We start from the raw sequence: 11231 nt of genomic DNA, 5'->3' as shown, positions 1-11231 counted from the left end.
GGACTTAATCTCTTCCTCAAAGCCCGATCGTGTCATACACACAGAGGAATCAGTGCAGGCTTTCCTTAATCTTAAAGATAGTCTGACAAAAGCACCTGCATTGGGAATACCTGATTATGAAAAACCTTTTGATTTGTTTTGTACGGAAGCCAATGGTTGTGCTGCAGGTGTCCTTACACAAAAACATGGTGATGCCAGTAGGCCCGTAGCATACTACAGTGCCCAATTGGACACTGTGGCGAGATCACTCCCCACCTGTTTGAGAAGTGTAGCAGCTACCGCTGTATTGGTGAGTAAAAGTGAGGACGTAGTATTGGGTCATGATATGATTGTATACACTCCCCATGCTGTATCTGCTATGCTGAATTCTGCTCAAACCAGACATGTCTCTTCGGCTAGGTTTACCAAATGGGAACTAGCTCTAATTGCACCTGCAAACATCACTGTTAAACGTTGCAGCACGCTGAATCCAGCAATGTATTTACCATATGTACAACATGATGTACAAAGGGTGGAAGGAGACGAGTTGCTGGCGGGGGGTGAGTTCAGCGGACATAATGATACACACGATTGTATGGAATATCTGAATCAGACCTTTACTGCTAGACCTGCCATACACGACACACCTTTAGAGAATGTAGATGTGACTTTTTACATGGATGGTAGTTGTCATAGACATACAGACACAGGTGAATTATTACAGGTTATGCTGTTGTAAATGACACAGACATCATAGAAGCTAAACCTCTTGGTCCTCCTCACTCAGCCCAGGTGGCAGAGTTAGTAGCACTAACTAGAGCATGTGAACTGGCAGCAGGCAAATCTGCTAACATTTACACTGACTCGAGGTACGCGTTCGGGGTGGTGCATGATTTCGGGGCTCTATGGCGTCTGAGAAATTTTATGACAGCAGCAGGCACACCAGTTGCACATTCCCGACACATAAAACACCTTTTAGAAGCAATCCAACTGCCCAAAGCGGTGGCAGTAATCAAGTGTAAAGCCCATACATGTGAGGATGATCCGGTGTCATTGGGCAACAACAGAGCCAATAAAGCTGCAAAATAGGCAGCAGGGTTAAAAAAAATTTCTCCCACTGAAAAAATTATGTCTTTCCAAACAATTGATATGCTGAAATTAATTGAGATGCAAAATTTGTGTTCAATTCAGGAAAAGTCCATGTGGAAGTCCAAGGGATGAGGGCAAGAGTCCTCCGGGCTCTGGAGGGATGGACAAGGTAAGCCAGTAGCCCCCAAGACATATTACCCCAGCCTGGCTGAGGCAGCACATGGTCTGACTAATCTGAGAAAGCAAGGTATGTGCAAGTTGGTGAGAGCATACTGGTGTGCACCAGGTTTTTCTTCACAAGCAGAAAAGAGAGCAATGTCCTCTCTGACCTGCTTGAGGAAGAACATAGGGAAAGCCGTCCCACATTCCACCGACTGACGGACCTTTCCAGGTGATACAAATTGATTTCATCCAATTACCACCCTGCAGGAATCTTAAGTATGTATTAGTGTGCACTGATGTATTTTCTAATTGGGTTGAGGCATACCCAGCGGCCAGTAATACTGCTGCGTTTACTGCCAAGAAAATAGTTTGCATGCAGGTACGGTATCCCTAAAATCATTGAGAGTGACAGGGGTACTCATTTCACAGGTGATGTTTTTCAAAATATGTGTAAGCTGATGGGTATTAATAGTCGACTTCACACCCCTTACCACCCGCAAGCCAGTGCCAAGGTAGAGAGGATGAACGGGAGTATAAAAAATAAGTTGAGTAAAATCATGGCAGAGACTGGACTAGGATGGCCAGAAGCGTTACCTTTGGTCCTACATAGTATAAGGACCACTCCTAGACCCCCTCTAAATCTGTCCCCATTTGAAATACTGTTCAGTAGACAACCTCATTTGATTATAAGTACACAGGAAGACTTGAAGGGTAACAACGAGGTAACTGTAAAGTATCTTATATCAATGAGTAAGCAGTTAAAACAACAGCAGCAGAAACTGAAATTGTTGTCTAATGATATGCCTGAAACTAACTGTCATGATGTTGAACCAGGAGAATATGTTATGATCAGAAATTTCTTGCGTTCAGGTTGTTTGACTGATCGGTGGGAAGGTCCGTACCAGGTGCTGCTGACAAGTACTACATCTTTGAAGGTGGCTGAGAGAGATACCTGGGTCCATTCCACTCACTGCAAAAAGGTCAACCAACCGGTGGAGAGACAAGGCTAATAGCGTGGACCTGTCGCTCGTGAGCTTGTTCCCGGAGGATTGAAAAGGTCGTAGTGAGATACCTGAACTAAAAGAAATCTGCAGGTCTTGTTGTGGCAATGGACGGGCCTGCTGTGTTCATTTTCATGTTCTCTTTTAGAGTGTTCACCATCCTGGTCGGTTCGGGAATGTCCAGTTTCTGTGAAGGGGGACTGATTGTGGAGAGGGGAGTTGATGGAAGTGCTGATGGAGTGGAGTCAGAAGGAGTGCAATGCCAATCAGAGGAGTGTCTGACCAATCTTAGTACTGTTATTGTTAAGAGAGCTGTTATCCCGGATACTCGGGGACGGTCTGGAGGTTTATCGTCTGAAGATTCCTGTATTTGTGAGCTTTGTGGGTCCCTAGTTGATGAGAAAATATAACCCGTACTGGGGTGGGTATCCTTTAGAGGATTATCATAGCATGGTAGGCAAAGTGTTAAATCAAACTGATTGCTGGGTGTGTTCACATGTACCACAGGGACAGCATAATGTAGGGTTCGTGCCATTTCCGCTGAATATCACGGAAATTTTAGAATTACAGAAAGGGAAGACATTGGATGGAAAATTCCTCTCATCCAAACCACCTCATTTCAAACTCTATCAATTCCAAGTAGATAGATCACTTTTGTGTTTAAACATAACCAACCCCAATAAACCCGGGAGTTGGGAAGTGACAGGGAATAATCAGACGATGACTTTCTCACAAAGAGCTGATAATGAGTCCATAAGCCATGATCTGTTATGCTCAATTAAATCTAGTGGGAGACATTTTAGGTACCGGTATTAAGTTCCACCAAAGAAATTATTGGTAAGGTGCCAGATGGTTATTGTGCTAAAATAATACAGCCAGAAACTTGCATGTACCAGATGGAAGAACCAGACATAGGATTGTTTGCAAGGGAAATGTGCTTAATGATAATGATGCATACAATTCCATATGTTCTCCCTGATAATGTATATTTTTTATGTGGAAGGAAAGCATATAAGTGGCTCTCCTCGAGTTCCGAAGGTTTGTGTTACCTGGGAAGAGTAGTCCCAGAAGTTATGACCCTCACACATGTTGAAATGCTTGGTATACATAAAAACACACCATCACCATATCTTCACACGCAATATGAACAGAGAGGCAAATGAAATATGATACCTGATGACGTGCATAAAGCCACTCAGTTAATTAGTGAGACAACTGGCTTTCAAGTTTTAGTCGCATTGGGTCCCACCAGGATCGCTCGGGGTACATTAAATTTTAGATATATTCAGGAACTTGCTAAATTAATAGATAATATCACCGAGATGTATGATGACACCTTCAGGTATACAGGGAGAGAATTGCAAGCGTATAAGAAAGAACTGGTGCAACACAGGCTAGTGTTAAATTATTTAACTGCTGTTACTGGAGGGTATTGCGTAACTTTGGCCACCCAATTTGGAGTAAAATGTTGCACCTATGTCACCAATGATACCAGCGACCCTAAGGAAGTGATAGACCGGAAGATGGATGAAATTCTTCAGCTAAAATAGGAATTTCGTAAGAACCATAACGCTTCAGTGACTTAAGTAGGGGAGAAGATAGAAGGATGGGTTTCATGGCTGAACCCAGTGAAATGGTTCTCAGGTCTAGGGGAATGGGTCCAGGAAGTGATCGCCAGCATAGGCAAATTCGTAATCCTTATACTGATTGTCATCATAATAATTGGCATATGTGTCCGGTGTGTTCCTATTGTGTTGAAGTGTGGAAAATGTAAAAATAGAATAAAACGAAAGAACGAAATTATGATGGTGGTCAGTATGAATACTGAGGTAAATGCAGAACTGCATTACAACCCTGAACTAGGAAGTACCATCATTTAATGTATTATATTTAGACATGCATAGAATGTATTATTGAAATGTTATTTTAAAACACTTCAGATAATGTAAAGTCTCAAATTTCCCCTTCAAGACTGCCTTTATAGGACTGGTGTATCCCCACACCTTTCAGATGATCTTCCAAGATCCGCGGTGTGCGTATAATAGTAGTTTTATGTCCCCACTCAGAGACACATTATTGATGGATTAAGAACCACCTTGTGCCATCCCATAATAACACTAAATAGTATATAAATGTAAGCCTAAAGATTATATTTTAAAATCAGATTGTGATAGCATGTTGTTCACTATCAAAGGGTGGACTGTCGAAGCTGGATTATTGGCTGAGACAAGATCAGTTTAAAATTGAATTGCAGCGACGCCCTTTTTGCGACTGGCTGCAAGACGCCATCTTGGAAATTAAATCGCAAGACGCCATTTTGCGAATGGCCGCCTAAGCGCCATTTTAGATAAACTCACAGTTTAGCACATGTGGCGATATTGCTATTAGCATCATGCGATTGCATGTTACACCATTTATCATACACACATTAATACGCACAACTTCGCAGTTAACTAGTCGCATATTAGCGAATACATAAGATCCTGTATGAAAACGCCGAATATTAGCTTCATGCACACGCATCTGCACCAAGTTAACTAACGTCTTTACGTCAAACCCCACATACTCATACATTACATATTCACATACAAGGTTCCATAAGCTTTAAGGTATAAGATTCAAGTATGCACATTTACTATAATTGCTATGAAATAAAGATTATTTTGTAACTAAGGTTTTATATGTGATAAGTAAGCCATGTTTGGTATTGTACTGATGCGTACTCTCTCAACAGTATTCCCGTAACATTGATGTAGAGATCGCAACAGACATTCTCAACTTATGGACCACAGAGACTTCAAGCAACAAAATGTACATTATATGACCAACTGTTAGGATTTGCATGAGGCGGGAAACCAGAGACCACCAGTTGTTAGAGGCTGGACTGTGTCTATTTGAACCAACCTGTTAGATGCCTTGTAACATATGCCCTCTCCTTTAGGACCAATGGTATTAGCAACATACTTCTCTATTGTGTTGTCTATTTCTGGGGGGGTATAAATATGTGTGCTCTGACCCTGGGTTTCTAGTCTTCGTGCTGAATGCTGATTGACGAGGGGTTTCTTGCTGATGCCTACATCTGGTCCAGAGCCCTGCGTATGTATAACTGTACTTGGGTCTGTATAATTCCTTTGCGCTAAATTGTACTTATAACTAGCGTGTAACTGACTGTACTTTTACTTGAATAATACTTTGTGCTTTGGAACCACAGGTTCTAGGTCTGGAGTCTTTATTTACTGTATAACTGCATACGCAAAATAGCGTCATCCTTAGAGGTTTATAGGCAGGATATCAGAAGGTATAGGCAGGGGTGTATAGAGGTTCAAAGGCAGTATCGTTATGGTATTACCTAGTTCCCTCGTCCGCATGCATGAGACCTGCTACGACCGATAGTGCTGGTCATAGCGGGTCTTTTTCCAAAGGGGGCGAGCTGTTGATGTTGATTGACAGCTCGCCCCTTTTGGAAGGCGGGCCGGGGGGGTGGCAGCCCAAATGAAGGCGCTCCCATGGGAATGCCTACCATTTGGGGGAGGCCCCACTGACATCACTAGTGATGTCAGTGGAGAGCTTCCAGCTCTGACAGAGCCAGAAGCTCTCCGGGGCTTACGACAAGTGAGACCCTACCCTAGGGTCTCGTCATAAGCCCCAATGGTTGCGATGGTCTCTGACCATCGCGACCATCACCCGAGCAGTCGTTAGAGCTGTGGGTGTAAACCCACAGCCTAACGAATGCAACAGAGGCGGCCGGTCAGGATGCAAGTGACCGCCCAGTTTCTGAGCGACCGCTTGCATCCTCCGACTGCCTCTGAATGAGGTCCTAAGTCCTGTAATGGCAAGGCCAAAATAGAAAAACCTGGGATCCACATTCTACAGTATCCACACATTCCCAAGAAGGTACGGATTTGCTGTTGGTTCTGTGGCAGTGTCATGTTCTGTATGGCTATCATTTGTGAGATGTCGTAACCCCTGAGTTAGGCAGTGTCCCAAATATTTTACTCTAGATTGGCACGGCTGTAGTTTGTCCTTAGCAACCTTGTGTCCTGTGTGCGAGTGGTGAAGCAACAAAAGTTTAGTATCGTTTAAACATGACATAAACGAACCAGAACATAGCAATAAATCGTCCACATATTGAATTAGAACAGACTCGTTGGCAGGTTGAAAAGATTGTAAACAGTCTTGCAAGGCCTGGGAGAAAATACTGGGGCTGTCTATGAAACCTTGGGGCAATCGAGTCCATGTGTATTGTACAACCCTGTATGTGAAAGCGAATAGGTACTGACAGTCAGGATGGAGAGGCACAGAGAAGAAAGCAGAACAGAGGTCAATGACAGTGAAATGGGTTGCATTGGGTGGGATCTGCATAAGAATGACAGCTCCATTTGGCACTACGGGAAATTGACTCTCTACTACCTTATTAACACCTGTAAGGTCTTGTACCAGCCTATAACCCCTCCCACCACTCTTCTTTACCGGAAAGATGGGACTGTTAGCTACACTAGCTGTACGAACTAAAATTCCTTGTTGTAATAATCGCTCAATTATTGGATAAACCTCGAATTCTACCTCCTGTTTCAGGGGGTACTGGGGAATTTTTGGAGCTTGCCTACCGCCTTTTAAATTTACCATTACGGGGCTTACGTTTGCCATTAATCCAGTGTCCTGTCCATCCTTGGTCCAAAGTGAATCTGGAATTTGGGAAAACATTTGATCTACCTGGGATGGATTTTCATTTAAACTGGTAGAGTGATACATTATCCTTTGGGGAGTGTCCAACATATCCCTCACCTCGTGCGCAACTCTCTCTGGGATATCTAAAAATACACCATCAGGGGAACAATATATGACACATCCCATCTTACATAACATATCCCTTCTCAGTAGGTTAGTAGGAGCTGCTGCTACTAGGAAGAAAGAATGCCTGGTATGCAGCAGCCCAATAGTAACCTCTGTGGATTTTGTTAAAGGATAATGTTGCACTTTACCTGTTACACCCATTGCTGGTACTGTCTCGTTGGTTACCTGTAAATTAACGGGAGCTTTTATCACTGAAGTGGTCACCCCTGTGTCTACAAGAAAAGGATATTTAGTACCAGCTACATCAACCATCATGACTGGCTCTTCCCTAGTATTTCCCGTTAACCTGACTATCTGTAGACTACAGGTATGACCTGACCCTAACGTTGGCTCCCACTTTCCAATAAAGCATTAACGGCCACAATTGGAGCTGATGCCTGTGTATATCCTTTATGGGGATATACAGGGAGTCCCTGGTTTGGGGGTCCTACCTTTTTTGCCGTACAGTTCTTACTTACATGTCCTGGCTGGTTGAAATTAAAACACTTTCGTGGGTGAAGTGGATGAAAGGATTGTTGTGTGGGTTGAGCAGAAGAGAAAGGTGGTGGGTATGGGTAAGGATATTGAGGGAAAGGATATTGTGGGGGATATGGGGTTTGTGGATAGTATGGGACCTGTGGCAGTGTGGGATAAGTGGGGTAGGGCTGCGTTTATATTGGTGTGGGGTTAGTGAGGACATGTACCTGTTCAGGTGTGGGTGCAGGTGTGGGTGCAGGTGTGGGTACAGGTTGTGATGTTACCATCATTCCTTCTAGACCTTGAATACTAGCCATTAGTTTCTCGCTCTGGGTCTCTCTCTTTTTAGAGATGTTTTTGTCATGTTCAATTGCAGATTCTATGAGGGTGTCTATTGTGACTCCCCTCCAGCCAGGCTGTGAGGTCTGAACCCGGGTCTTTAGGTTGTCTTTAAGACCATCCGTGAGTACAGTGATGATCATTCCCCTGTGGTGAGTGCTATCTTTAATATCTTCTAACCCAGTGTACTGGGTGATAGCCTGCAGAGCCCGGTCACAATAATCTTCTGCAGATTCACTCTCTTTTTGTTTTATGGTGAAGATTTTGTTCCAGTTAACTACTACTGGAAAATATATACCCAATTGAGTTACAATGCGGGAAATGTTACCTTGATTAATTCGGTCTGTTAAGGGGACGTCTCCATCCAATACACAATCCGTGATAAATTTTGTCACGTCGATATTGCATGGAAGACAAGCCCTTAACACTACTCGCCAATCTTTGTTAGTTGGCTCATGGGAGCTACCCAAATTTCTCAAAAATCGTTGACATTTGGCTGATTCCTTTTTGGGATCGGGGAAATCATTCATTATGGAATTTAGCTCCGCTCTTGTCCAAGGACAATGCATTACTACTTCCCTTGTGGGCAATACTCCGTTGGAACAGTTATTGTCCGGATGGGATGCAGACCAGCCGCACTGCTACCTTTGACCTTATTACCTGGCCGGGGGTTTAGTCTGTTACTGCAACATATAGTATTAACAACTTCCTCTACGGGTGCAGAGGATGATAACACTTCCTGTGCTGTTACTGATGGAGATGGTGGCACCACTTGTGCTTGTCATGGTGCAGCATCTAACATGTGTACAGCATGGGAAATGGCAGACATGACAATAGGCTCATTATCCACATCATAAACATTTTCCTTATCGTTACTTAAGAGAGGGTACAAATTGCTTGTTACGTTTTTATGGATTTTTTTCAATAACTGTACCTGCACCCCCATCCACATAAGGTGGAGGTGGTGCATGTGAACTACTGGCAATACCTTCCGCAACGCTACCTTGCCGCATTGCAATTTAGCGCTGCGGATGTACTTTCTGGAAATGCGTTCGCAAAGCTAGTTTGCGTCGCTTGCACATTTTTAAGCCACGCATCCCCCTCATGCTGCCACAATTTTAAACATTCGTTATGTTTTACCTTTTTCACTCGAGAACGAATCAGGCTGATGTGATCTCGGACATTATTCAATACATCTTTATCAAAACTACCAATTCTGGGAAACAGCCTAACACTCTTCATCGTTATCTTAAGCCATACGTCACAATACCTTATTGCATAAGCACCGTACTTAGTATGCATAATACGACGGGCCAATCCAAGCGGCGCTTCCATTAGCAGCACATCATTGTCTAACATCTCTATTGTTTACGTGGCTCCCATCTTGGGACAACTCCTACGTTTTTCAATAAAGATTTAAACTGGTGAAAGACAGTCAAGATGCTTTCACTTACCTACAGACGCCTTGGAAAAAGGGTGTATCCACGAACCCTATGGAAGACCTCTAGATGCCTCCACTCACCTATGGAAGAAAGGCCACTTCCACGCAGCAATCCCTTTTTGAGTACTTTCCAACCGCAAGGGGGCAGTTGATTTTGTCCACTCTCTCACCAGTTCACAATCATAGTTTATCCCAAAACTATGCGGTTCAATTATAGTGCTCAAATAAGCCTAACAGATCACACACACTGATTACTGAATACTATAATCACACTGGGAGCCGAACCCCAACAAAAATAACAACCCATACACCTGCCTTTTGTAAAGTAAACGGTAAGCTGCTACCGAGTTTCTAGGCCAACTCCTGCGCCTAGCACTTAAGGGTCCTACGATACCCTTAACATTTAGGTCCCGTGTTACACACTAAACAAATACTCACAGTTCCACACTTTTTTGCTGCGCAGAAAAATACTCGTTAACCCAGTTATTGGCAACAGTTGATAAAGTAAACGCAACGGCTTTGTTTAAACATGTGGCAGCACAACTGGAAATACGTATACGCTATTGTGCGACTAGTCGCATACACAATAATGCGACTACTACACAAACGTATGACTTACCCCTAGCTGCGTACGCAAAAGTGTGTCTCTGCTGCGCGCGCAAAAATGCGACTCAGCCGCGTACGCAATACTGCGGCATCCTTTTTAGCGTGAAATTCTATCAACAAAGTAAAACAAACTTTTTCCTTTCTTGTCCCTGGATTCTAGTCAGCGTACTTTGACTCACACGATAATGGGTAGCGATTTCTCAGCATCAAGTGGTTGCAGTAAAAAGCGTGTGGCCACACTCCACCCTTTGGTGAGAAATTGATAACCGTATGTTTATCGTGTGAACAGGTAAGTGACCTCACTCTACGAGCCCCCTACTAAGGATACTGAATTTAAACCTCTATACGCTCCTGCCTATACCTTCTAAAACCTGCCTATACCTTCTAAAATTGATGCTATTTGCGTGCACAGTCATACAGTAAATAAATACCTTCAGACTTTGAGAAAATGTGTTTCCAATGCACAAGGTTTATTATTCAAGCAAAGTACAGATAGTTACACTGTGATCTAAATACAATTTAGTGCAAAGAAGACCCAAGGTACAGTTATACATACACACGCACTCTGGGACCAGATTCCGGCATCAACAAGAAACCTCCGTCAACAGCATCAGCATGAAGACTTAAGACTGGGGTCAGAACACACATATATATACCCTTACAGAAATAGACTATACAATAGAGAGGTTTGTTGCGATCCCATTGGTTCTCCATTACGGTGCTTCTGTTGCAGGACATTTAACAGGTCGATTCAAATGGACACAGACCAGCCTCCGACAGCCTTTTGTCTCCGTTTTCCCACCTCATGCAAACCTAAGCTGTTAATTTTACAAAGTACATTTTGGTGTTTTAACTCTCTACGGTCCATAAGTTGAGAATGCATGTTGCGATCTTCACACCGATGACACCTGAAAGCTGTTGAGAAAGTACAGATCAGTACAACACCAAACATGGTTTACTTATCATGTATTAAACCTTAGATACCAAATAGCCTTTATTTCACAGTATTAGTAATAAATGGATAAGACTTGAATCATATACTTTGAAGCTATGGAACCTTTTACATGAATGTGCAGTGTGTAAGTATTAGGGATTTGGGAAAAGACGCTAGTTAACTTGGGGAGATGCGTGCTCACGAAGCTAATAAACAGCGTTCGCATGCGGGATATTATGCATTCGCTAATGTGCAACAAGTTAACAGCTCAACTGTGTGTATTAATGTGTGTATGGGGTATGGTAAAATATGCATCGCCATATGTACTTAAGTGTGAGTTTAGCTAAAAAGGCGCTGAGCAGCCATTCGC

The sequence above is a fragment of the Taudactylus pleione genome, unplaced genomic scaffold (genome assembly GCF_031769625.1).
Source record: "Taudactylus pleione unplaced genomic scaffold, aTauple2 ptg000397bl, whole genome shotgun sequence".
NCBI lineage: Eukaryota > Metazoa > Chordata > Amphibia > Anura > Myobatrachidae > Taudactylus > Taudactylus pleione.
This window is presented reverse-complemented; position numbering follows the sequence as displayed.